General features: G+C 40.6%; 1 protein-coding gene across 1 annotated transcript in view; it reads right to left on the minus strand.

Moving 5' to 3' along the window:
• CHST1 (carbohydrate sulfotransferase 1) overlaps window positions 1-21,680 on the minus strand; it is a 31,949-nt gene extending 10,269 nt beyond the window's left edge. The window contains exon 1 of the mRNA XM_063438438.1: window positions 21,282-21,680. The gene's annotated coding sequence lies outside the window, so the exon portion shown is untranslated. The remainder of the gene's footprint in view (window positions 1-21,281) is intronic.
• Window positions 21,681-26,810: the final 5,130 nt, after the last annotated feature.

The following is a 26,810-nucleotide window of genomic DNA, read 5'->3' on the forward strand; positions in this document are numbered from 1 at the left end:
TTAACCTTTCTTCATAGCTGATATGTTCCATTCCTTTTATTAATTTTGTAGCCCGCCTCTGCACTTTTTCTAGTGCCATGATATCCTTCTTTAGAACAGGTGCCCAAAATTGCACAGCATATTCAATATGTGGTCTTACCAGTGATTTATAGAGAGGCAAAATGATATTCTCGTCCCGAGAATGAATGCCCTTTTTCATGCATGACAATACCTTACTGGCCTTGGCCACTGCTGATTGACATTGCACATTGTTGCATAGTTTGTTGTCTATAACAATTCCCAAGTCCTTTTCGTGTGTTGTTATCCCTAATTCGCTTCCATTAAGGGTATACGTTGCTTGTGTATTCTTTACGCCGAAGTGCATAACTTTGCATTTTTCAACATTAAATGTCATCTGCCATTTGAGTGCCCAGTCCCCCAGTCTATCTAAATCCTTCTGCAGCAAAGTAATATCTTGCTCACATTGTATTATTTTACAAAGTTTTGTGTCATCTGCAAACACTGAAACATGACTTTCAATGCTGTCTTCAAGATCATTTATAAAAATGTTAAATAGAAGGGGTCCCAGAACAGACCCCTGAGGGACACCACTTGCCACCTCTGTCCAGCTTGAAAATTTACCATTAACGACAACTCTTTGTATTCTGTTTTTAAGCCAATGTTCTACCCAAGAACAAGCATTTTCATCGAGACCGATTTCCTTGAGTTTGAACACTAATCTTTTGTGTGGAACTGTATCAAATGCCTTGGCAAAATCCAAATAGATCACATCCACTGCAACACCCTGATCTATACTTCTACTTACTTCTTCGTAGAACGCAATCAAGTTAGTTTGACATGACCTGTGCTTCATAAAACCGTGCTGATTTTTGCTGATAACCATATTCTTCTCAAGGAATTCTTGAATATTATCCCTTAATAACCTTTCAAATATTTTACCAGCCACAGAAGTTAAGCTCACAGGTCTATAATTTCCAGGCAAGGATTTTGAACCCTTTTTGAATATAGGAACCACATCTGCCTTCCTCCAATCCTCCGGAACACTTCCTGAAAGAAAAGAATCTTGAAAGATTAAAAACAGAGGTTCACTTATTTCTACACTTAGTTCCTTAAGTACACGTGGATGGATACCGTCAGGCCCTGGAGCTTTGTTTATATTAACTTTCTTTAGTTGCTGCAGCACATTGTCTTGAGTTAACCAATTACAATTATTCTGCAAGTTTTTAGTAGCAATCATTTGCACATCTATTGCCATGGGTTCTTCTTTAATATATACGGAGGAGAAATAGTTATTTAGAATTCCTGCCTTTTCTTGGTCTTCATTAACTAACACCCCCGTTTCAGTTTTAAGTGTACCTATACTTTCATTTTTGGGTTTTTTGGAATTTATGTACTTAATGTGTCTGAGTGTATAACGGAGCTCCACAGCAATAATACTCCCAGTAATGTGTCTGAGTGTATAACAGAGCTCCACAGCTATAACACTCCCAGTAATGTGTCTGAGTGTATAACAGAGCTCTACAGCAATAATACTCCCAGTAATGTGTCTGAGTGTATAACGGAGCTACACAGTAATAATACTCCCAGTAATGTGTATGAGTGTATAACAGAGCTGCACAGCAATAATACTCCCAGTAATGTGTCTGAGTGTATAACAGAGCTACACAGCAATAATACTCCCAGTAATGTGTCCGAGTGTATAACAGAGCTCCACAGCAGTAATACTCCCAGTAATGTGTCTGAGTGTATAACAGAGCTCCACATCAATAACACTCCCAGTAATGTGTCTGAGTGTATAACAGAACTCCGCAGCAATAATACTCCCAGTAATGTGTCTGAGTGTATAACAGAGCTCCACAGCAATAATACTCCCAGTAATGTGTCTGAGTGTATAACATCGCCCCACATCAATAATACTCCCAGTAATGTGTCTGAGTGTATAACAGAGCTCCACAGCAATAATACTCCCAGTAATGTGTCCGAGTGTATAACAGAGCTCCACAGCAGTAATACTTCCAGTAATGTGTCTGAGTGTATAACATCGCCCCACATCAATAATACTCCCAGTAATGTGTCTGAGTGTATAACAGAGCTCCACAGCAATAATACTCCCAGTAATGTGTCTGAGTGTATAACAGAGCTCCACATCAATAACACTCCCAGTAATGTGTCTGAGTGTATAACAGAGCTCCACAGCAATAATACTCCCAGTAATGTGTCTGAGTGTATAACAGAGCTACACAGCAATAATACTCCCAGTAATGTGTCCGAGTGTATAACAGAGCTCCACAGCTATAACACTCCCAGTAATGTGTCTGAGTGTATCACAGAGCTCTACAGCAATAATACTCCCAGTAATGTGTCTGAGTGTATAACGGAGCTCCACAGCAATAATACTCCCAGTAATGTGTCTGAGTGTATAACAGAGCTCCACAGCTATAACACTCCCAGTAATGTGTCTGAGTGTATAACAGAGCTCTACAGCAATAATACTCCCAGTAATGTGTATGAGTGTATAACAGAGCTGCACAGCAATAATACTCCCAGTAATGTGTCCGAGTGTATAACAGAGCTCCACAGCAGTAATACTCCCAGTAATGTGTCTGAGTGTATAACAGAGCTCCACATCAATAACACTCCCAGTAATGTGTCTGAGTGTATAACAGAACTCCGCAGCAATAATACTCCCAGTAATGTGTCTGAGTGTATAACAGAGCTCCACAGCAATAATACTCCCAGTAATGTGTCTGAGTGTATAACATCGCCCCACATCAATAATACTCCCAGTAATGTGTCTGAGTGTATAACAGAGCTCCACAGCAATAATACTCCCAGTAATGTGTCCGAGTGTATAACAGAGCTCCACAGCAGTAATACTCCCAGTAATGTGTCTGAGTGTATAACAGAGCTCCACATCAATAACACTCCCAGTAATGTGTCTGAGTGTATAACAGAGCTCCACAGCAATAATACTCCCAGTAATGTGTCTGAGTGTATAACAGAGCTACACAGCAATAATACTCCCAGTAATGTGTCCGAGTGTATAACAGAGCTCCACAGCAGTAATACTCCCAGTAATGTGTCTGAGTGTATAACAGAGCTCCACATCAATAACACTCCCAGTAATGTGTCTGAGTGTATAACAGAACTCCGCAGCAATAATACTCCCAGTAATGTGTCTGAGTGTATAACAGAGCTCCACAGCAATAATACTCCCAGTAATGTGTCTGAGTGTATAACATCGCCCCACAGCAATAATACTCTCAGTAATGTGTCTGAGTGTATAACAGAGCTCCACAGCAATAATACTCCCAGTAATGTGTCTGAGTGTATAACAGAGCTCCACAGCAATAATACTCCCAGTTATGTGTCTGAGTGTATAACAGAGCTCCACAGTAATAATACTCCCAGTAATGTGTCTGAGTGTATAACAGAGCCCCACAGTAATAATACTCCCAGTAATGTGTCTGATCGTATAACAGAGCCCCACAGTAATAATACTCCCAGTAATGTGTCAGAGTGCATAACAGAGCTCCACAGCAATAATACTCCCAGTAATGTGTCAGAGTGCATAACAGAGCTCCACAGCAATAATACTCCCAGTAATGTGTCTGATCGTATAACAGAGCCCCACAGTAATAATACTCCCAGTAATGTGTCTGAGCGTATAACAGAGCCCCACAGTAATAATACTCCCAGTAATGTGTCAGAGTGTATAACAGAGCTCCACAGCAATAATACTCCCAGTAATGTGACTGAGTTTATAACAGAGCTCCACAGCAATAATACTCCCAGTAATGTGTCAGAGTGCATAACAGAGCTCCACAGCAATAATACTCCCAGTAATGTGACTGAGTTTATAACAGAGCTCCACAGCAATAATACTCCCAGTAATGTGTCTTTAGACTACAATAAACGCGTTTAGAAATCAGTCTGTGTAAATAAGATACATTGTTCTTATTCTAAGTTACATTTTAGTTGTGTAAACTGGTATTAGTAAGTCAAAACAGCTCTCCTCTGATCACACCCCCACTCACACCCTTAAAAATAAAGGCCCCTCTTTGCCCATTTGAAATGTTGAAAGGTATGATGAAGGTTTTATTAAATCTACAGTGAGTAATTTAAACTATGTTTTAGGCTCAATCCCAGAAAGGTATTTATTGGTGCATAGTTGCATACCATTCTCAGATCAAGTTTTCTTGGACAGACAGGCATCTAGCTGAACAAACAAACTGAACACATCGAATTGTATCTATTAATGTCATATATACAATCTAGCTAAATAATTAGCTCAATGTTGGGGTAATCACTCTAAATGATAGCAAATTAAAATCTGAATTGAAAAATGTAGGCAAACATAGCCGATTTAGAGAACTTCTCCAACTCTTAGTCACAGCTGGGCTATTTTAGCCTGATTTTTTGCAATTCAGATTTCGGTTTGTTATTATTCCGAATGTAATTTTTAATCACACTGCCTGTGTGTTACACCATGTATCGGTGACCTGGACAGTCGTATATACGCACATTTAGCTTGACAGACTAGAAAAACAAAAACATACGGTCGAGAATGCTCGTCCCACAAGCACACAATCTATCATGAAACATCCAATATTTTATATAAATACTACTGGTATCTTCACTGTTAAAAAGGCAAATAAGAAAAAATGCACAGGATGACTAAGGGCGAGCAGTTTCCCGTAGTTCTGAAAGTTCTCCTGCGGGAGGTAATAGAGTCCAGGTCGCTATAAGCAGAACTGGGTTTAGGGCAAATGTTAGCGACCCTGGGAGGCTCTCGGCTTACCGGCATCGGTGTCTGAGCCAGGTCTTTTAAGAGCTTAAATGAAAGACTCTGATCCAACCATTAAGTACAGCAAGCCTCAGTTTATGATCCTCGCTTTAAATTGGAGTGTTCAAACACAAAGGAGTGTTCTGAGATTAAATACAAGTCTGTTTTAAATGGCCATCTCCATGCAATCCCCAGCTGTCAGGTGACATCGGTGGATACTGTCACCTTACATTATGAGCAGCCCAATCCGCATTCCGAAGCTTTAACTGTGTCTGGGAACAGGCTGCTGTTCCATGTGTACAGTTCCCGGCTGGCAAATGCTTTGGGTCCAGGACTTGCCACAATGCACACTTTGTCCTGCTGCTGCCTGTGGTAGTCCAGGCACTCACTCTGCCAACATATCAAAACACAGGATGATATCATCTCATGGGGGAATTCAAGCAATAAAACTGTTGAGACTGACCAGGAGGGAGGGTTTTTAAAGGAACACTAAAGTTATCAAAACAAATTTTAGTTTTAGTGTATAGATCATGTTCCAGCAGTTTCACTGCTCAATTCTCTGCCATTTAGGAGTTAAATCACTTTGTTTCTTTTTATGCAGTCTTAGCCACACTTTCCCTGGCTGTGAGTGATACAGCCTGTATGAAAGAAAATGGTTTCATTTTCAGATGTTACACTACTTTAGAAGTGTTTATCTCCTGATCTGTAAATGTAACTTTAATTACATACAGAAGGCCCCTGCAGGTTCTAGCAAGCAATTAACAGAGCAGGAGATAAGAAAATCTAAATTTAACAGAATTTGCAATATAGGTAGTGTAAACATTACACGACTCTTTACAGGAAGTGTTTAGGAAGGCTGTGTAAGTCACACACATGGAGGTGTGACTAGGGCCGTATAAACAAAGTGATGTATCTCCTAAATGGCAGAGACTTGAACAGTGAAACCTCAAAGGCATGATCTATACACCAAAACTGCTTCATTAAGCTAAAGTTGTTTTAGTGTTTATACTGTCACTTTAATTACTAGATTTGCTGATTAATCTATAGAGTAACATAGCAACATAGGCTTAAAAATCGGCATTATCTTCTACCTTTCACATGTCTCTGTAGCTGATGTCGATCCAAAAGATGGTGTAAACCCAGCACAGATCACTCTCCTGTTGTGCCTCAAAAAGGGATAAATGTTTCTTGGCAACAATATTCCATCTTACACCAAGAAGCTAGTAATAACGCCAATTTTAATTAGCTTAGCCTTATGTGTGCCAATTACAAAAAAGGAAACTCATCAGCCAGACATCTTAGAAAGCTACTGAATTTGATCATCTGTACAAGAGATTAACAAAAAGAACCCAACGTGTGCAAATTACACCGTTTATTTCAGTCATCGGAAAATATTGACTTGGTATTTCAAAGCATAATTAGAATAATAAGATAGTAATTCTTAAATAAGAGAATACACAAAACAATAGTGCTCTCATAAAATATATATAAATACAGCTATTTTGCATGGTAGCTCCCAAACAAAAAATATGTGTGTGTATAAATAAATAAATAACTTTATTATGTTAGTTAAGATGTTGTCTAATAATGAATCCTGTTGATCTTTTGATGGCTAGGTGTGATGGGAGCTCAAGATTTGGATAGCTGTGATAATGCTCAGTTGCCATTTGCTAGACGAGTATTCATCCTTTCGGGAGGGTTTTCTCCCCTCTTTTTTTATCTTTACAGGTGTCGGGACTTTGTGTTATTTTGTTTTCTTTTGTCTTTTCATACACCGAGGTCATCCGAACAGTGCCATGTATATATTCATTTTTAAAAAATAAATAATCTCCATTTATGGAAAACCCTCGTGGTATTTTATTTGGATGCTTGTAGAGGGCCGTTTGAATATCTCTTTTACTTTTATGAGTTGTTGAAAAAACATGTAGTTTGATAAGAATTAAACAGAGTCTCGAAATGGTGGAGATGGAGAGGAAAAAAAGTGGGTGAGATGCTAATAGAGCCGGATTACCCATAAGGTGGCATAGACAGTCTCATAATATCTTCCTGCATGGCATTGTGCCCATAAACGCGACATAGAGTTGTGGGCTGCACCTCTATTGGGTGTAGATCACTTTAAGAGTTCCCAGCAAACCTCAATGACTCAGAGTACTGCAAGCAGCGCTCTGAGTCATTGACTAAGCGCCGGTCTCAGGACCGGTGCTAGGATTTTTAGTTACACAGGCGAAGATGCATTTTGGTGCCCCCCACCCTCGTTTAAAATAAGGTTCATACAAACACAGAAATAATCATACAGAGACATACAGACACAGACAGAGACATACATGCAGGCATATAGACATACATACAGAGGCATACCGTCATACAGACACATACATACATACATAGACAGACATACAGAAACATACATACAGAGACATCCAGGCATACAGACACATACATACATACAGGCATACAAAGACATACACGCATACAGAGACATACAGACACATACATATATACAGGTATACAGAGACATACAGGCATACAGACACATACGTACAAAGACATACAGGCATACAGACACATACATTTGTACATACAGAGACATACAGGCATACGGACACATACATTTGTATATACAGAGACATACAGGCATACAGAAACATACAGACACATACATGCATACAGAAACATACATACAAAGACATACAGGCATACAGAGACCTACATACATACATACAGAGACGTACACAATTACATACTAGTTCAATCTTGCAGCCCAGCCCCATCACAGGGCGCCAGCTAGCAGACACACTCACTGACACTCACTAGCAAACACACACACTGACACTAGCAAACACACACACTGACACTAGCAGACACACTCACTGACACCAGCAGACACACTCACTGACACTAGCAGACACACTCGCTGACACTAGCAGACACACTCACTGACACTAGCAAACACACACACTGACACTCACTAGAAGACACACACACTGACACTCACTAGCAGACACACACACTGACACTCACTAGCAGACACACACACTGACACTCACTAGCAGACACACACACTGTCACTCACTGACACTCACTAGCAGACACACACACTAACACTCACACTAACACATGTTTTTTTTTTTAATTTAATCCCTCAGCCTCCTTACCTTTTTGGAGTGCTGAAGGGATTCCCTGGGGTCCAGTGGTGCTGCTGGGCTCCTTGGCTGGCTGGCTCCCTCCCTGGCTGGCTGGCTGGCTTTTTCCCTTGCTGGCTAGCTCCCTCCCTGGCTGGCTGGCTCCCGGGCGGGCGCGAGGGAGCACTCTCCCATGTGTGCTTCCTCTTCAGCTCCCTCGCGCACCGCGTAGGGATGCCGGCGCCGGAAGATGACGTCATCTTCCGGCTCCGTTATCAGTATGCAGCGCGCGAGGGAGCTGAAGAGGAAGCACACATGGGAGAGTGCTCCCTCGCGCGCCCGCAGAACCGGGCGCTCGGCCACGCTACAACAGGTCGTCGGTTGGAGGGGAGCGCAGTGCGCTTCCCTCCTTCCGGTCAGCCTGATTTTGCGCCCCCATGGCCGGTGCGCCCTAAGGCGGCCGCCTGGGCCGCCTTATGGTAGCGCCGGCCCTGGCCGGACTACGAGGGACCTCTTAAAGTAGTCTGCACCTGATATTGGTGCAGACCAGAATATTACCTTTCTGGACCACCAGGTATACAGCTCCTCAGCTCACCCTCCACCAGACCACAAGGAAAATGGGCAAATGAAAAACTTCCCTACACACACTCATTAACTTGACTCTCCCCAAGTTAAAAGAGTAATTCAGACATGGACCCTGTGCTCACTGTGCCTGGAGGGGCATCAACTACATGTTGCTGATGAGGCCCAAAGAAGACCGAAACGATCGTCCGTGGTTGCTGTATCTCTCATGCAGAGAGTACTTGCTGGCATTTCGGTTCTGGACCACCCTTATGGGTGTCTTGGAGCTGGTTCTCTCTATAATGACACAAGTAAGCAAAAACTATTTTGAAACCTGAGCAAGGATTTGCTAATGTGCAAGCTACTGAGTTTCTCTGACCTGTTGTCCAAGTTCTCATATTCCCTGGTTTTCCCACACACACTCATCCTTATCTCCCAACACACTCCGACAATACGCAAATAGCACTCAGACACACTCAGACTCCCCTCAACACAGACCCAACATACCACACAGGGCAGCACATCACTCAACCAGGACACAGTGGCACACTCAACTGTCCTTCCCCACACACAGCACTCTTACTACTTCACATGCGCACAACACACATATACACACAAAACCATAAATAGCACGACCTAAAAATACAAAGGGAGACCAATAGTGCAGACAAAAAAGCGCTAAAAAACATAAAAAAGGGGAACTATAAAACACTCACAAACATAGACGTTAAAAGGCAGGGTATACTCAGTCTTCTTCAAGTGCTTCTTTTCTTCTTGTATGTGAAGATAAGTACTTGAAACAAAGCACAGAAAAAGAACATAGTGTGTAACTGTATAATATTCCAAGAAATGCTTTATTGTGTACACTTACAAAATCAAGAAGTTAAAAAGGCCCATCAATATATACATCCACTGTCAGCTACCAGGTACAGATGAAACCGCCAGGATTAAGAGACAAAATTGGATGAAAAAGGGTCCACAATAAAAAATTAAAAGTGAAATAAAGCTTGCCACCCTATATACACACACATGCAATGCTCAGCCACCACACACATACAACACTCACAGAACAGAGTCCAGGGCTCTAGGAAGGATCCACAATCTGGCATCCTGCTTATGGCCCTGGACAATCTTCATCCGCCTTTGGGTGGTGAATAGAGTCTAGGTAGCAGTGGAAACAAGGGCAAAAACATAAGTGTATGCGAGGGAAGGTATAGTATGAAGGATCAAGAAGAGGGAAAATTGGGAGAAAAGGGAGAGGATAGACAGTACCTAGGGGAATTAAGGGCAAAGGACAACTGAGACAGAGGAAGAAGATCCCGTGGTAGCAGAGGGAGAGGACACATGGGAAAGATTATAGAGAATAACTCAGCAGAAGAGATGGTAAATAACGCCTGGGGGATGTTAGGGTAGCAGACAAACATGACAGAGAGAGGGACGATGGCTTAATGGGAGAAGGGGCAAGTAAGGGGAAGATTGAAATGGGTCAATAAGGCACAGGGTAGAGAGACAGAGCATTGGGGTGTATGGTATAAAACTAGTGAAGGGAAAGAGGGAAAAAAGTCTTAGTGGAGAAAACAAAAATATTCCTGAACGGTGCCCCAACACTGTCTCTTCATCTGCCGTTTAAGGTATAAAACACAAGCAGTTTGTAAACAGCAAAGTGTTCTAATTGAATACGTACTGACGTCCATCGTGAGATAAAAATGATTTTTCTGTGTTTTGGCAGCCTTTTAAGCTAACTGGGGTAATAAAGCCATCATTTTTAGTGCTTGAAACAAAAATGTCCAGTTTGTGACTCACTATTGACTGTTTTGTCTATCAGGTAGCAAGTTGTTTCCTCCCCCAATGTGCAGTCCTTATGAACAGTTTGCATTCATACACGGCAGCTCCCAGACCTGCAAACACAGGATAAACATTTCCAGCACAGACAGCAAGATGTGAATAGGAAATTTCCACGTCTTAGAAATGAAGCGCGTCCCTCTCAGCGAAGCAACGGACTCCCTAATGCCAACCAATCCAACGCTGTATGAAACAACACTCCTTTTAATCAAACTGCGCATATTAGAGAGCTGTGCGGCCTATTCACTTAACTGGAAACTGTTCAGTCATGACAAGGTAGATATGCTCTATGTGGAGATGACACATATCATTATAGCACTTACTAATGTAACAATCCCACCCCTGTAACAACTTCAGCTCATTAAAGTTATGGGGGGCATCATTGTCTGGGCACCGTCTTACCTTCGGGGGTTAAACTATTTCCAACTGTTCAACCTCAAAGTTGGTCACCCAGCACCCAACATCTATGCCCCTTGACTTCCTTCTTCCTCCCAGCCTCTGCAGTATAAGGAAGGTGTCAGCAAATCACTGACTGTTCATTGAGAGACACAGTACGTTCTATTGAGTTCTAAAGATGGATTCGTCAACAGGACATTCCATTGGATTTTACCATGATACTTTTCATGACTTTGATTCTAGTTTTTCAGATATTTGATTACATTTTTTATTTTTATTTTCTATAAAAAGGCTGCTTACCATCTATTTGTATGTTTGTTTATTTTCTACGTTAGTTATTTAGAACAAGGGTCATCTGCGGTCCATATCCAATCCTTAGAGCAGCACTGTCACCACCCTCTCCCCACGAAAAATTTGTATTTCATTAAGATAGAATCTTTATGAAATACTAATTTTGACTATTTAGTATTTTACTGAAATTCAAATTCAGCCAAGAGATATACACAAAGTATTAACTACTAAATATCTGTATTTCTCCTCCACCTGAGTTTCCTAGACTCGGTGCAGAGTTCAAGTACAATCCTGACAGCCGTCACCAGTGACGGATGCAGGGAATTGGCTGTGCCTACAGAGAATCCGGTGGTCTCGTTGGATCCTCCATACAGTTCAAAGCTGTACTCTCGCGCGTGTGTGTGTGTGTGTGTGTTTATGGCAGTGTGTAGATGTGTTTGTACAGATTTGTGCATTTACATATATCTGAAACCCCCACAGGAGACTGACTTTAGGACCCCTGCATTAGAAGGTGTAATGAAAAAATGTCAACTGGATTACACTAGCAGAGGCTCACCTTGTCGATTACTTGAGCCCTTTCTGGGAACCTGGAAAACCTAAATCATCAATTCTAACTACAGCACCACATAGCACCCTGTCAATGATATGGCCATAAAATCTATTGAGGATGCACTGGTTGCTAAGCCTCAACTATCTGCCATCTATAGAAGAAATAAAATCTTCACATATCTATACTTCCAGAGTTATCCGACCAACCTATGTTTCAGGAGACAGACACATTGATTCACTAAAAGGTGAAAACAGTTGCTCTGCTTGGAAACCAGTTATACTCGGAAGTCAGTGTAATGAATGAACGAACACTACAGCGTTAGTAATAAAAACCATGCTATAGTGTCCTTGTCCCTTATTAAATTAAAGAACCTCATTTTCTCCTTTTTCTATGAAAAAAACAGTTTTTTTACTTACCTTTTTTTAAGTGCAGAGACTCCCTCGGCCCTGCTCCCGATCCATCTTTCTCAGTTTAATCTAGGCAGAGTGACTTCCTTGTCAATAGTCCAACCCAATGCTTCTTGAGGTGCATCGGGGACCTGTTGCATGCATCCAATCAAATACTTCTCATAGTAAAACTTTGGATTCAGTGTTTCTCTATGATCTGCATTTCATGATATTTAACCTCCTCTGGGATTCTGATCTTCCGTTGTTTAGTATTTAAAGGGACACTATAGTCACCAAAACAACTTTATCTTAATGAAGCCGTTTTGGTGTATAGAGCATGCCCTTGCAGTCTCACTGCTCAATTTGCTGCCATTGAAGAGTTAAAGGAACACTATAGTCACCTAAATTACTTTAGCTAAATAAAGCAGTTTTAGTGTATAGATCATTCCCCTGCAATTTCACTGCTCAATTCACTGTCATTTAGGAGTTAAATCACTTTGTTTCTGTTTATGCAGCCCTAGCCATACCTCCCCTGGCTATGATTGACAGAGCCTGCATGAAAAAAAAACTGGTTTAATTTTCAAACAGATGTAATTTACCTTAAATAATTGTATCTCAATCTCTAAATTGAACTTTAATCACATACAGGAGGCTCTTGCAGGGTCTAGCAAGCTATTAACATAGCAGGGGATACGAAAATCTTAATTAAACAGAACTTGCAATAAAAGGAAGGCTGTTAAAGTCACATGCAGGGAGGTGTGACTAGGGTTCATAAACAAAGGGATTTAACTCCTAAATGGCAGAGGATTGAGCAGTGAGGCTGCAGGGGCATGTTCTATACACCAAAACTGCTTCATTAAGCTAAAGTTGTTCAGGTGACTATAGTGTCCCTTTAAATCACTTTGTTTATACAGCCCTAGTCACACCTCCCTGCATGTGACATACACAGCCTTCCTAAAACACTTCCTGTAAAGTGAGATCTAATGTCTAAACTTCTTTTATTGCATATTTTGTTTAATTTCTTATCTCCTGCTCTGTTAATAGTCTCCTAAACCCTGCAGGAGCCTTCTGTGTGTGATTAAAGTTCAATTTACAGAACATGAGATAAAAAATATATACAAAGCAAATTAACACCTGATTGAAAATGTTACTATTTTTATTGTGCAGGCTGTGTCCAGTGAAGGTGTGGAGGTGGAGGTGTGGCTAGGGCTGCATAACCAGAAACTAAAATGATTTAACTCCTAAATGGCAAAGAATTGAGCAGTGAGACTGCAGGGGCATGCTCTGTACACCAAAACTGCTTCATTAAGCTGAAGCTATTTTGATACCAATAGTACCCCTTTAAGGATACCAAATAAATAAGCTGTTTGGTAGATAGCTCTCTATTTTGGAAATCTTAAATATGGCAATCCACGTAAGGATATCTACTTAGGGAAATATTTACCAAGCAGCTAAAAATATCAAAATTAAGTAAAGCCCTTTTCTTAATTTTGATTTTCCAACTATTTAAAATGTAATTCCCTAAATAAAATTGGTACCCTTGTGTGAGATTGACATATTTAAAGATACCAATTTAGGGAGACATAACAACTTCCACATTTTAGTACCCTTAAATATGGTTAATTAATAAATTAATCGCGCATAGCAGAAGATCGGTCAACGCCAATTCATTTATTAGTCCATTCTTCGATTGTGCCAGTCGGAGATTCAGAATTTGGATGAATGGCCAAACAAGCTGTTTTTTTTGTCCGAACTATGATTCTTACGAAAAATGAATGCCTGTTTCTACTAAATTAAATTAAAAAAACTACTCATAAAAAAATGCCAAAAAATTAAAGCCACAATGGAGAAAATATATTTAAAAAATAATGTATTTTCTTTAGTCTGACTACAAGGCTCTGAGCAGGCTGAACTTTCAAGGAGGCAAAAGTATTTCTTAGTAAGAGCACTTTCTGGTAGGATAAGGACAGACACAAATGGGGATATAGTGGATAAATTGAAACACACAAGGGGATACAGAGGCAAGAGAAAACCACAAAGAAATAATTCGGGAGAAGAGACACAAAAGGGAATGAATAGGTAAAGAGGGATCAGAGGATAAAGAGATACACAAAAGAGGGTAACCGGGTTACAATGGACACATAAAGGGGTGAGGGGAATTGGGAAAGACACACAAAGGTAAAGCAACATTTTTTTTTACATTTCCCATTGGTGCCAAAAGACAATACCTTTTGTATATATCTATGTTTTAGGCTATCTATCTATCTATCTACCTATCTATCTATCTGTCTGTCTATCTATCGATCTATCGATCTATCTATCTGTCTATCTGTCTGTCTCTCTCCCTCTATCCCAGCTACACGAACACACATTCTCACATTTTTTTAGAAACACTACAATGAAAGGTTTGGTGATATGACGATAACTCATCAGGGTTTCATTTAAGAACCCAAGCCCGCTATGCACACAGGCATCCCATAATAAGTAGCCAGAAAAAAAAAGCCATATTCATTTTAAAAGTGCCGTTTAAGGAAGTTTAAGCAGTAGGCAGTACATCCATCATATTCATCTCCCTTGTAAAAAAAATTGCTTAAGACTGATTGATATTTGGTTACTTTGATGCAATGGTGGTGGTGGTGGATCCAAATATTGTTTTAGTTAAAATTAGTGTTTTAAATAGTATTATTCAAAGACTGTAAATGGTATATAGTTTGTGTGTTTATCAGGTGGACTCTCTTATGCCTCCTTTCCACTGAGCGGATCGGTTCGGGTCGGTACAGTTTGGAAGGTTTAGAATGGTCCAGCCTATTCAGGTGAGCGTTTCCACTGCAAGCCAGACCTTCAGGGGCCATGCGGGGTTTAGAAAAAATGCCTAGCGTGTCATCCAATCAATGGATTGTATAGTAGCTCCGCCCTAACCGTACCGTACCATTTCCTATGGACCTACATCTGAAGCAGGACCCTGAATGGTGCGGTACGGTTCGGTTGTATGGGCCACTTTCATAATGGAAACACTCAAAATAGTGTACCGTACCGAACCGATCCGCTCAGTGGAAACGAGGCATTATATGTACTTTGTTATCTGAAGTTACTGCACCAATATAAAGCAACATTTGTTCTGAGTAACATCTCCCAATTGCTGCCTTATTTTGGGGAGAAATTGAGAGTTTTAACCACTCTGTATGTATTAAGCACAGAGTGCATATTTTATACCACAATCACAATGCTATAGATTCTAATATTGCACTCACCATCAAAGACACAGACACAGGAATAGGGAAATTGCCAGATCAACAGAATCACTCCCTCCCCCCTTTTCCCGCTCACCCCCCTTCCAAAAAAGTATGGCAGCACACGCGTGTCCAGGATAAGTGGTTATTTATTGGCACCACTGCAAATTATGCAACATTTTAATCTACTGTCAGCAATATACTTCAAGTTATGCAATATTTCCATCTGCAGTTACCTGTCCACTGACTTGTGTACTGAAGTCAATGCACTTTTGCTAGAATCACACCATTTAACAAAGAACTCTGATGATCTATTTGACTATGCAAACAAACTGTACCTAACTTGGCTCGTTATGCATTCACACTTAGAGAGTTCTATGCAAACAAGCAGTGGCATGCACTAAGCTCTGTACATCAATTCTATGAAATCACAATGTATCAAAGCAAAGCCTTGATGCAGTATTGGAAATTGGCTGGAATATAGAGTCAATCTAGACTACTGTTTTTATTATTATCCAATTAACTTTCCAATGGTGATAAAAGAAAAACCAAATAAATGAATAAGAAAATGTCACGCAACATCAAGCAAACAGAAAGAAGAGGACAAGGGGGCCCTGCTTAAACCATGTAGGAAAAGTGGGGTAGTAAAACACAAGAGGTAAGGAGCAACACGCCCAAAAGGAATGAGAGTTTGCCAGTTACCTCGCCAACATGTAATGAACATGTAAAACACAAACTGAGGTTTATTCACTATAGTGGGAACTTGTAAGGAATTCAAAGTGAGTTCAAAGTCATTTTCAAATTTAAGATCCAAATAGCCGAACTGGAAAATACTATCCAAGTCAGCTATGGTTTGAGTTTGGCATTAAATATGAAATTCACCAATGGCGTCATAGGCATGACACCTATAGACCCACCATCCATACCATGTTCATATCTTTCATTGTTTGGAAGGTATGGCCACGGGTGACAAATATTAGGATTTTTAGCTAGGTAAGTTGTTTGCGGAGTAGTGGGGCAAGGAAGATATGACCAGCAGCAACATTCACTATAGATTGGAGTTGGGTAACGTGCACCAGAGAGAGACCAATGAGATGTGAGCTGCCGTATCTGAAATGCGAATGTGTAAGCTTGTATGGTGTCTTATGTCAGAAACTGGCAAATTGAATCAAGAATTCTAAGGCAAAAGCCTGGTGAAAGTTTAGAAGTCAAGAAACCGTGACATTACTTCCCCAGCACATTGAGGCCAATATTTTCGCAGTGATTGGGCTATTATTGTTGGGGCCGCACTTTGAAGCCGATTCTGGACACAGACAACGTACTATCAAGATCATGCAGGATGTGCAAAAATAATCATTTATTTAAGCAATTTGAGCAACTAACATTGTATTAGGCAGAAAGGAGTGGGACCCCAGGGAGTCACAGTGAAAACCTAAAATACTGGATGTGTTTCACACCCAACTGGAGCTATATCAGCAGAATAATCTTCCATGTGCTCAGTAGGGAATTTAAACAAATCATATCACATAAGCACATAGTCATTAGTGCAGTCCAGTTTACAAATGTGTTAGTCCTGTCTCTTTAAATGACTATATTTTGTTTGCTTTTTTAAGAGTTTTAACTTTAAAGTTTGTTAGTTTGTGTTTTAATTGATGGATTGTGTGTTTGCATCTACTACAGGATAATTTAATGAAATACTTTTTATTATATTTGTGCTCAGGGATTTAAAAAAAAAAAAAAAAATGCTGTAAAGCCCCATATATCAAAATATGTGCGTAGGATGTCCCCTGTTCTTGGCTGCCAAATGTCAATAGTGTAAATGCTGTCCATAAAATATACCCGTCGCTAGCGCACACAGCACGCTGGCAACAAACCTGCTGGGCTTTTCTCTTGCAGCCAGTCCCTCCCTCCCTGAACTGAGATCTGCTTCCCAAGAAACTCAGTAGTCCTCTTTTTTCTTTAAAAAAAGATATTTCCCATCCCACTCACTCCTAGTCTCTCTTCCCACTCCCTCTCTCCCTTCCACACTCCTAAAGCACTTTATCTTGTCCTCGTCTTTTGCATTTTACAAACAAATTCAGGTTTCAATAGAAATTGGTACTTTTATACATGAACCATGTTACACCCTCCTGGCTGTCAATCAGATAATTCGTCCTGTTACCTCCTGGTTGTTTATCTCAGTGGAGCAACACTCAAGAGACAGCAATTACCAATGCTTTACAGGAGAGAAGGTGTCCTGAGCTATAATCACTGCAACCTTGTCCTGAGGAAGAGGTCAAGCTTCATCGACTGAGACCCCAGTAGCAGCCAGGAAGCTGACCTGGCGGATGTGCTCAGTTGAAGTAGGGGAGCTCCGCCACATCTTACTCTAATGAATAAATCTGTAAGTGTTTCGGGAGTAGATGAGAGTGATCGTCATCTCTCTTTCTCTCCATAAAAAAAAAAAAAGTCATGAATACCTTTTTTTATTTCACGCCAGTTTAACAGAGTCTAGTCCAGCATGTTCTGTGCGGCCTTACACACAAACACAGTGATATCATCTCATATCATACAACAGTCTCAGCATCCAGTAGATACATTATATCTCTTTACGTAGACCCAGGCATTCCATGGACACGACTCTCTCAGTCTATCGATCTTCTGATCTCAGACAGACCCCACGCTATACTAATCTTAGATGCAATCAATATTATTCCTTTGCATCAGTGACTTGACAAAGCATATCTCCATTACCTGCCCAATTACCTAACCCGATTTCACATTCAAACCAGTTAATCATTTTCCCCATTACTATTATTTGGACATGTTCGTAGCAGTAGACTCATATTTCTTAATAGTACTGAGATCCAGCAAGTGCTTGCAATAAACCACACTTTAAATTATAAGCTGGTAGGGTTTTGGACTTTTAAAAATAGTAATCATTTAATGACCCGTCCAATGATTTGATATGGAGATTTGGCAATCTAGATGTCTACAGGTGGGTATAAGAACTCGACAAATGCCAAACGTCAAAAGGAGTTGGTTACATCGTTAGTTGAGTCTTCTTTATTCAAATATTCATTTTAGCTATGACATGTTCAAAAATTGTCCTATCACACAGGTGTGTGCAGAACAATACAAAAACATGTTCACCTGGATAAAGATACCAGTCTAATCATTACTAATTTTAAAATTGAGGTGAACATTTTATTTTTTTTGCGATCAGGCAGATGTTCATAATAATTTTTTTCTCCAAAAAACTTAATTCACGCAAACGAGTCCACAGAAGCTAAACAAGGGACACAGAGGACATTTTTACCCTGCCCTAGGGTGTGGCTGAGTAAAGTCTAAGATGCCTACGCGTTTCACAGAATATCATAAAGTTTTGAGAAAGTTGGCTAGATGTATCTTTAGAACGAGTACCATCCATTCCTGTCAACACTCCCGGACTATGTTTCAAGAGGTTCTGCCCACATTTAAAGGACATATGCTTGAAATGAACAGCTGGTTTTACAACTGGGCTGGTAGCCATATAGCTGAGCCGATGGAATAGCTTATGTTTTAGTGTAACCAAATGTAGTACCTATTCAGATGTCTACAATACTGGTTTAATCCCAAGCAGGGTGGGTCAACACAGTCCTTAATTCTTCTGGGGCCAATAAATTATGCACCATTGGGTTGGGCTATTACCATAATCTACATTACAGATCAGGCATAATAACCAGTAAAATGTAAATGTATCCGTCCTGATACTATGTTTGTATTGCTTCATAAAAATATTGTCCTACACCTTACATACTATATTTTGTCAAATGATGTACTTTCGCCACTGTGTCTTAATAATGTTAATATGTTCGTCCAGTTAACCTCCACAGATGACGATTGAAACAATTTCGAACATTTAAATTAAATAATACTATGGGTGTAGCAAATCAATCATAGACAGTAATTTGATCCATCATCTCCCGTACCTGTAGGTCAGTACGTCTCAGAATATACAGGTTTCTCTGTTTGCAAATACTCAGCCTGATGTTTCCATTACTATTGATGGTAACCCACAGCTTACAAAAGGATAACATCAGGACAGGGTCCTGTAGTTAACCAAACTACAAATATGATTGCAAAAGGGTTGAGCTCACAGCTTATTGAGAACGTTGTGGACCACTTGCTGCAAATATTGCAAATTATGTCTTCAGTATTAATTTGTGATCCATAATTTAGTTTGGCAACAAGGGAGTGATTGGTATCTGACATCATTAGGGCTATGTGTCAACGAATGCCTATGTCTACAAAGAACATGTATAGAGCAAGGTGCTAACTGTAGGATAATAAGCAGGAACATTATATTGGTTCCCATGGCAATTGCACAATTTTTAGCACCTGGAACCAGAATTACATTTTCATAAATACGTTTTCTATTCAATTTGTTTTTTGTTTTTTTACATAAGTTTCAATAAATGTCCTACCTTTTAATTGCCAAATTGGCTTTTTCAAGTCTTGGCTAGGTTTCATTAGACACATTAAAGCTACGAATGACAAAGAAGCCCATACTGTGGAAGTGATTTACAGACACCCATACTATACGCAGGGCGCCTGGCCTTGGAATTTGTTTTATATAGATATGTATACGTTGCTGCTATTTATATAAATCAACATCGTAAGGTTTATTCATTATACAGTGAATTGTAATGAAATAAAGCATGGATTGCTAAATGTAATAGTCACACGTAGCTAGGTTGGGGATTAAATCCTGCTGTCTAAATTTAGCAATTTGTTCATGGGCTCATTATAAATCACTGTTTACTGCATAATTCCTATGATTATTATTTCTTACATGAAGACAGCCTATCTCATAATACATATACCAAGTGTGCACATGTATATATAGAGAGGGGTGAGGGGGCTTTATTCACGACGTTCACTAAATGCCAAGGTGAATTGAAGAATGAGAAGGTTTGTAAAATAAATAGTTTGTGCCACAAATCAAAGATATAAGGAGAGAAAGTTCAGTTTAATCTGCCAGACCACCATTTATTTATGTCATTGCTGAGTCTGATGAAACTGATGTCTTGTCTGTTTTTTTGCAAAAGTGCAACAAATGTCTGCCCAAACCACTGCTCAAGGCACAGGTACACCTGGGCAGCCAGGCAGGTAACAGGTAACATCTGTTGTAAAATTCCAAGTTAGTGCAACCCACTTCTGGCACACAAAAGGTTAAGCCCCACTGGAGATGTGTAAATCAATAGGGCCATAAAACAGCTAAGATTTGAGAGAGTGGACAGAAGAAAAGTAAGACAGAACATTTTATATCTGCAAGACACATTTTTTTGCATTGTCTAAAGTTTGCTTGGCCACTAATCCCATTACCCTCAACCATATACTGGCTGTGTGTGATGAGGAAAGAGAAACAGAAGAGAAATTAAAGAATCCTTTTTTTTCTTAACTGCATTTTTCAGTAGTCCCGTTTTTGCTCACTACATAAATCCCCTTAACCTCAGCCAGATACTGGCTGTGTGTGATGGGAGCAAAGAGTAAAAGTAAGGCAAAGGCTTCTCTGCTCCAAGTTTGAGTTTTGCTGCTGTCCAGTGTCTGCTGAGCTGCAAATCTCATCACCCTCAACCACATGCATGCGAGGGGAGTTGCTGGTGATGGGAGTTGCAGTGCCCTAACCAGCAGGAGGCCTGAAGCTACCCACTAAGCTGCAGCAAAAGCAGAATACAGGCTTTACATTAAAAAGTAAAATGCAATCAGATTAGCAGATTTGAAGAAGGTGCTGGTTTTTGAAGTATCTCTCAATAAACAGCTTGGCAGATGTTCTGCTGTCAGTCAGTGACTGAACAAGTGTTGGACTGATAGCACATAAGTCATGACAGTACCTGAATATAGCCAGACAGGTGTGCACCCTCTACAGAGGCTGATGGTTAGACAGAGTTATTTGAGGATAATATTCAGCTGCAGAATGAGGTTTTGTTTGTTTATGTTTTTTTTGGACTTGCCTGTCTGTATGTTTTTGCACCATGTACTGTCAGCACAGCATTCTCTGTATGACCAGCCCATTAATGTGCAAACCCCAAACAAGGTGCTACCTAGCTCACATCCACCCTAGGTACCACACTGCAGTTCACAGACAGCACTTACCTCTTCTTTGCACTGGTGATGCAGAGGAAAGGAGAGAACATCTAATGAGCTTGCTGCAGGATTCCAGGCACCCTTTCAGCTTGACCCCCACCATCCTCAGCCTTGCACCCTCTGGTTTGCCACCCTGAACAAATCCATCCTTATAGCCCCCACTTCCTCTGCTGGCAGTGTGAGGGCTCCATGCTGTATGAGGCAGTGCTGGGGGTCTCTGTTTTGCTGCTGTGATCCAGGGGAAAGCATAGAGGGATTTGGAGAGAGAGAGGCTGCTCAGGCTGGTGATGAAATGGGGTGGGTGGGAGGAGAAGGCAACAGACAGATGCAGAGCAGTGCAGCTATCCCCTTCACTGCAGTCCTGCTACAAATGTCTCTCCTTCCAGGGCACCAAGACACTAGTACTGAGCTGGGAGCTGGAGAGGGGGGAACTGGCAACAGAGGGGGGAGGGGGGATGTGAGGGAGGAGAGACAGAACATGGGGGGTAGGAGGGAGAAACTAGCAGCAGGAGAATGAAATGGGAGGAGGGGTACCACAAGGGGTTACAGGGAATGAGGTATGGTGAAGGAGCAAGGTGTGAGGGATGGGGCCCCTGCTGGGCATGGGGTGTCAGTGTTTGTGGGTGTGTGGCTGGGGGCTATAAGGGGTAACTATGTGGGGCCTCAGGGGGGAGATGACAGGGAATGGGATTGTGATACTTTGTTGCCTCTGGTGTCATTTTTTCAGCTGATATTAAATACACTGTATGGCACTTAGATTTATATGTTGTTATATTTGTAAAGGGGACATTTATACTTTTAGATAATAAGGGACTTTTTTTTTCTTTATTTATTTTTAATGATCCCTGTGTGTTTTACACAGGCACAGTGCACATCCACTGACATTAAATATAGTCTGATGCTGCTATTTATTTAATTATGTATTGTGTGTTTCTTGTTAAAGGGTGATTTATACTTTTAGTTGATATAGATCCTTTTCTTCTAATGGCCCTTGTGTGTGTTAGTCAGGCTGTGTGCACAAAGTGGACGTCAGGGAGCAGAGATTTATCATTGCAAGAACTTTCACAATTCTTGCGTAAATTGCCTAATAAATAGCAACCAAAATAAACAAATAATATATATTTTTTAAATCTTTAATTGCTAAGGAATATACAACTTTATTGATAAATAGAGGACAATCACTTTACTACAAAATGTATATGGGTTTGGATTACTAAATTCAGTTCCAGATTTCAAACCACATCACTGGCTGGTGGACAGGAGAGTTGTAACACGCAATTAGAGGGTCCCAGATCTCCAGAGTTTACTTTAAAAAAAAATAAAGATGTTCTGGGCTTCTTTAATGACTTTATATCCTTTTTCAAGCTTAGCGAACCTGGTTAATTTTTTTAGCAGTATATTTCATTGCACAATATATAAGAACAGAAGCATCGTATAGATGGACCCACACAACAAAGGCTTACTAAGGCTGAGGGGCTATGATTGTATAGAAAGCTGACCCCATAGCCCACTTTCGCATGCTTAATGTATGTTATGTCTATATGTGTTTGAAGAAAGATCGCTTTTTTAGGTAAAATTTTGAGTATTTTTAGTACTCCGAGGTCGGGTTGTGTTTTTAGATGTTGAGTCATAAGTTGCTTACAGTGTCCCTTGTTACTCAGTTGCCTGCAGCTTTGCTCTTTCCTTTTCCTTTCTTATTGTGTATAATGTTCCTAGACTGTTCTCTATTCCCATCTGTCAATCCCTTTCATACAGCCTCAGGGTCTGTCTCTTTCAGTCCATCTGGTTGTTGTATTTACCCGAGTCCTGTTTATTGAGACACTCGGTGAAGGCCCTTGACTATGTCCGTTGAATTGCTTGTCTTTATCACCTGTATGCATTATCCCTCATCTTAAAAGATGTGGCATTTCTCTTCCACAACTGTAGAATACCTAGTGTTAAAGACAAAACATCAGATATTACTCTCAATTCTAAGTCAGAGGTCCAAGAGTGTTCATTTTTTTGCCAAATGCATCAATGTCCCCTAGGAAAGGGGCTTGTCAACCTTCAGCACTCAAGATGTTGTGTGTTTTGGCCACATTATTGATTTGAGAGCATTATGGAAGATGTAGTCCACAAATTCTGGTGAGCCAAAGGTTGCCTACGCCTGCCGTAGGGCCATTCCTCCTCTGGATTTGATGGCTGCAGAGATGTAGAGATACCACCTCTGACCACCGGTAATGTTGAGTATTACTCCCAGATGTTTCACCAGTGACAAGGGTTTTCAGTCCTATAAGGAATTTTTCTACGAAAGTCTTCAAAAACTGGACAAGACTATCAATGTAATTTGAACTGTAAGAAAAGGAAGAATCAAGTAACACGAAAAGAATGAGTTAGTGGTCTTGCAGTGACAGGTCGGATCGAAGTAGATGTCAGGCCAATAGTTCCAACATAATGAGTAATAAGAGCATGCTACAAATCAATCATCATCTATATCAGATTGTCTCAACTTGAGGAACTTGCAATAAATTCTTGCAACAACCTGCTACACCTGGGAAAATGGGAAAAGGTTTTGTTTATTTACAGTTACATCGTGTTACCAATGCGTGCATTCTTAGTTATGGTTTTTCAGAATTAAAGAGTCTGTTGTATGAAACATTTTGGCATTAGGCATATTCGGGATTTCAAACACACTGGTTGATACTAAAATTACTTAAAGGACCACTATAGTCACCCAGACCACTTTAGCTCAATGAAGTGGTCTGGGTGCCAGGCCCCCCAGGTTTTAACCCTTCAGATGTAAAAATATTGCAGGGTTAATACAGCCTCTAGTGGCTGTTTTCCTGACAGCCGCTAGAGGCGCTCCTGCGACGCTGAATGCGAAAATCTCATTCAGCATGCAGAACGTCCATAGGAAAGCATTGCTCTGGCCGCGCATGCACATTCCACTCGGGAGCTGACGTCAGAGTGGGAGGAGAGGTCACCAGCGTCGACGGGGCCCAGCGCTGGATTAAAGTAAGTAGCTAAATGGGTTTTAACCCCTTCAGCCCAGTGGTAGGAGGCCCTGAGGGAGGGGGGACCCTAAGGATTATATAGTGCCAGGAAAACGAGTTTGTTTTCCTGACACTATAGTGATCCTTTAAAGGAACACTACAGGTTGGATCATATTGATTCTTTTTAATGCATTACACAGATAGCACATTAAAGACAACCTATTGCAAAGAATAAAAACTTTTTTTAAAAAAACTTTACAACTCACGATCTCTGCAGCAACTGAAATGAGCTCTCACCAAACCAGGAAGTGTCTGCTACTCACCATGCGAGAACGATAGAGTTTGTATTTATCCATTAGCAATGCTTTAGAGGCTCAGCAAGTAAGTCAAGGAGTTCGATTTTCGCTTTTTGCTGTAGGAAATTAATGCATTACACGTTACTCATGTACTTCAGTAATTCTGGAGTAAAATTACAGGTTTGGAGGAACAGATAGAAAGGGTGGCGTAAGGAGTAAAACTAATAATTATTAAAAATAAAGAATAAGAAAAGAACGAACTGAGCATTGAACTTTACCTGTATGTGAGCCCGAAGTGTTTCCTTAGCAGCCATTGTAATTAGATGCTTTAAAAAAAAATGAAATTGTGATATCTTACTGCAAATAATATTTTTTGAAAATACTGTAATCTTGTATAGCCAAGTTATTTATTTCATGATTAATGCTTACCTATCCATAGCTGAAAGAACACTCTAGGCACAAATGTGTAACGGATTGGAAGGTAAATGGTGTATCTCAGCCAATGACAGATCAGTATGAGTTGAGTCTTCGTCCACAGCCAATACCTGTATACTTAGGTGCTTCCATCAGAAATTGGGGGGCCCCCTGTACAGCTCAAGGTTTGGACACCCGAGGTGCACCCCCAATTCCACCCACAAGCATGCAGTGTGTGTAGAGAATGCAGAGTGTGTGTGTAGTGGATACAGAGTATGTGTGTATAGAGGATGAAGTGTGTGTAGTGGATACAGAGTGTGTATAGAGGATGCAGTGTGTGTAGAGAATGCAGAGTGTGTGTGTAGTGGATACAGAGTATGTGTGTATAGGGGATGCAGTGTGTGTAGTGGATACAGTGTGTGTATAGAGGATGCAGTGTGTGTAGTGGATACAGAGTGTGTATAGAGGATGCAGTGTGTGTAGAGAATGCAGAGTGTGTATAGAGGATGCAGTGTGTGTAGAGAATGCAGAGTGTGTGTGTAGTGGATACAGAGTATGTGTGTATAGAGGATGCAGTGTGTGTAGTGGATACAGTGTGTGTATAGAGGATGCAGTGTGTGTAGTGGATACAGTGTGTGTATAGAGGATGCAGTGTGTGTAGTGGATACAGTGTTTGTGTTTGTGTAGTGGATGCAGTGTGTGTGTAGTGCATGTAGTGTGTGTTGTGTAGTGGAATAAGTGTGTGTAATGCATGTAGTGTGTGTTTGTGTGCAGTCCATGCAGTGTGTGTTTGTGTAGTGGATGCAGTGTTTGTGTAGTGCATGCAGTGTGTGTTTGTATAGTTGATGCAGTGTGTGTGCAGTGGATGTAGTGTGTGTGTGTGTTTGTGTAGTGGATGTAGTGTGTGTGTTTGTGTAGTGGATGCAATTTTGTGCAGTGCATGTAGTGTGTGTTTGTGTAGTGGATTCAGTGTGTGTGTGTAGTGAATGCAGTGTGTGTTTGTATAGTGGATGCAGTGTGTGTGTAGTGGGTGCAGTGTATGTGTAGTGAATGTAGTGTGTATTTGTGTAGTGGAAGTAGTATGTGTAATGGATTTAGTGTGTGTGCAGTCCATGCAGTGTGTGTTTGTGTAGTGGATGTAGTATTTGTGTAGTGCATGGAGTGTGTGTGTAGTGGGTGCAGTGTGTGTCTGTGTAGTGGATGCAATTTTGTGTAGTGCATGTAGTGTGTGTTTGTGTAGTGGATTCAGTGTGTGTGTAGTGCATGCAGTGTGTGTTTGTGTAGTGGATGCAGTGTTTGTGTAGTGCATGTAGTGTGTGTGTAGTAGGTGCAGTATGTGTGTAGTGCATGTAGTGTGTATTTGTGAAGTGGAAGTAGTGTGTCTGTGTGTTTGTGTAGTGGATGCAAATATATATTAATATACTCTGAAAATTGTAGAAGCATAGCAAAGTGGAAAACCCAATGTAAAACTGCCCAGATTATATTGACCCTTGCAGAATAGTGGTTTATCCAAAATGCAAGTGGATGCTGGAGAATACAACCCAGGATTGTGGAACCTCATTGGGACTGTCCAGCTGGATCCGGGACACTTGGTAAGTATATTCTCAACGGAGTCTGCAAAGCAAAACTGAAATTCCAAATTATGTTTATTGATCCCACAGTAACAGAGAGAATATTTTCTGTGATTCAATCGCATCGAGCTTGCCGGTCCGAAACAGTCTACCAATTAGCCTTTATCTGTGTTCCAAAATCCTAAGCAAACGTGCCTGTATGCAAGCATCACTGTCACATGATTTTCCCTTGAGTGTGTTTGGACCTTTGTAGAAAGTACAGCACATTCCTTGGGGACAGAAGAT

This window comes from Pelobates fuscus, chromosome 12 (assembly GCF_036172605.1).
Source record: "Pelobates fuscus isolate aPelFus1 chromosome 12, aPelFus1.pri, whole genome shotgun sequence".
Classification (NCBI taxonomy): Eukaryota; Metazoa; Chordata; class Amphibia; order Anura; family Pelobatidae; genus Pelobates; species Pelobates fuscus.